This window comes from Anomaloglossus baeobatrachus, chromosome 3 (assembly GCF_048569485.1).
Source record: "Anomaloglossus baeobatrachus isolate aAnoBae1 chromosome 3, aAnoBae1.hap1, whole genome shotgun sequence".
Lineage (NCBI taxonomy): Eukaryota > Metazoa > Chordata > Amphibia > Anura > Aromobatidae > Anomaloglossus > Anomaloglossus baeobatrachus.
Genome location: NC_134355.1, coordinates 150,140,101 through 150,142,567, shown reverse-complemented (window position 1 = coordinate 150,142,567; position 2,467 = coordinate 150,140,101). Strand labels below are relative to the sequence as shown.

The following is a 2,467-nucleotide window of genomic DNA, read 5'->3' as shown; positions in this document are numbered from 1 at the left end:
AACTAAATTGGCCAAGTAATGTGCTCTGTCTGTCTCTTTCCAGGTCTGTCTCTTTCCCCGTCTGTCTCTTTCCCTGTCTGCCTCTTTTTTTGTCTGTCTCTATCTCTCTGTTTCATTCCCCATCTGTCTCTTTCTAGGTCTGTCTCTTTCCCACGTCTGTCTCTTTCCCCATCTGTCTCCCCGTCTCTTTGTCTGTGTCTTTTCCTGTCTCTGTCTCTTTCCTTGTCTCTTTCTATTTCTCTGTCTCTTTCCCAGTCTGTCTCTATCAAGGTCTGTGTCTTTCCCCATCTATCTTTGTTTTTCTCTCTGGCTGTCTCCTCCTTCCCTGTCTGCCTGTCTCTGTCACTGTCTGCATGTCTGTCTGTCTCTTTCCCCGTCTGTCTCTTTCCAGGTCTGTCTGTCTCTTTCACCGTCTGTCTCTGTCTCTTTCACCGTTTGTCTCTGTCTGTCTCTTTCCCTGTCTGTCTCTCTGTCTGTCTCTCTGTCTGTCTCTCTGTCTATCCGTCTCCCCACCGACATCTTATTACCTCACATATAAGCTTCTTATACTATGAATGTCTTTTGTTCCTATAGCAACCAATCAAAGCTCCTACTAATAACCTGTAGTTCCAGGCTCCATTTACTTTAATGAAGGCATGTTTTTTGGAGAATAGCTGTAAAGCACGGGGTTAAATTTTCCTGTCAAAACATAGTCTATGACGTTCCCTGAGTCACATGAGGTGTCTGTGCAAAATTTCGTGATCGTAAATGCGACGGTGCGGATACACTTTTCGTTTTACTTTTTCCCCATTATGTAGATTGGGGCAAAATTGATTGGTAAATTGGAACGCACGGGGTGAAAATTTCGCCTCTCAACATAGCCTATGATGCTCTCGGGGGCCAGACGCATGAGTGTGCAAAATGTTATGGCTGTAGCTGCGACGGTGCAGATGCCAATCCTGGACATACATACATACATACACACATACATACATACATACACACATTCAGCTTTATATATTAGATTACAGTAGTACAAAGTAATGTACTGTATTCATATAAAATTATTACAGTCCACTAATAGAAAATTCTGTGCAGTACAGTAAAAAAGCATATAAAACTAATTAAACTGTACGTTAGCTTACAATAAAAAAAAAATTGGTATGTGAGAGGTACAGTATAAGCAATGTGCTGTACTGGTTATCAATAAGAAAGTACAATAATGTATCCACAAATGCAAATTGATAGACCTTCTATATAGTATATACTGTACTGTACAGTGGTATATTGTATACACTACATATGTACAGAAAGTTACCTCCAGAGTCGGTCAGATTGTGGTGAAAGGACGGAATCGGAAGTGTACACGGTGAGTATTTGCTCTTATTGAAAATCATTGCTCTTAAACAAGTTACAAATTTGTAAAAAGCTTGTCTTGCAAAATGCTCTCAAACCAAGTTACTCCTAATCTAAGGTTCCACTGTATTTAGAATATGATTAGTTAAGCAGATTCTTGTCACGTTACTGCATTGCTCTTAAAATTCTACATTTTACTTTTTATTAGTGTTTTGTAAATTCACTTTTGGCTTTCAACGCTGCCTGAATCCTTCTGGCCATGCTCTTGCAGATTCACACATTGTTACAACTGAAATCTGATGCCAGGTCTCTTCTACACTTTCCCTATGTTGGTGCATACTGATGGCCAGTCTACAGTAATGCTCTTGATAAGTAACTTATAAAATGAAGAAAAGTGTTAGTTTAAACTTCACTGATATCCCTGAATTCATGAACCATCAGCTGTGATTGCAAGCTAAGCTTTAAAAGGCACCCACCAGGATGGCCGAGTGGTTAAGGCGTTGGACTTAAGATCCAATGGACATATGTCCGCGTGGGTTCGAACCCCACTCCTGGTATGACTTTTTCTCTTGAAATTTTGCAAGAGTTTTTTTTAAAAGGAATAATGTCTAAGCAACAGGAAAGCTCTTGTTGCCCAATAGCACAGTCATACACCTACAATATTCCTGAGTATTGCACTTTCATGAGTATGGCATTCATTATGAAATGAAGCTCTAGTATGTCATATCATGATCACTACAGTGAACTCCCTGCTTCAAACACAGAAAAAACATTGAAAAAAGATCAATGTGGAAAGTTTTGGGACAAAGAGAAATTTGATTTATTGAGCTACAGTAGGTGAAATACGTATTAAAAACACATCACCCATTTTTAAAGTAAATTAATTCTAAAGGTGCTATTGACATGAATTTCTCACCAGATGTTGGTAACAACTTATCCAATCCACAGAGACAAAACAAAGAAATCACACCATAGATGTCCATACATTTTGTGATGTTTAATAATAAAGTGAATTGACAGGAAAAAAAGAATTGATCATGCTTACTGAAATTTATTCAAAAATATATATGCAAATATACTGGCGCCCCCCACCGCTAAGTACATAAAGTTGCAGTCAGCAACAAGCTATCTG

At 38.7% G+C, this 2,467-nt stretch overlaps 1 non-coding gene across 1 annotated transcript; it reads left to right on the top strand.

Annotated features, from left to right (window-relative positions):
• Window positions 1-1,809: 1,809 nt before the first annotated feature.
• TRNAL-UAA (transfer RNA leucine (anticodon UAA)) lies at window positions 1,810-1,892 on the top strand. Its single transcript has one exon. It is a non-coding gene; the product is annotated as a tRNA-Leu (tRNA).
• The last annotated feature ends 575 nt before the right edge of the window (window positions 1,893-2,467 follow it).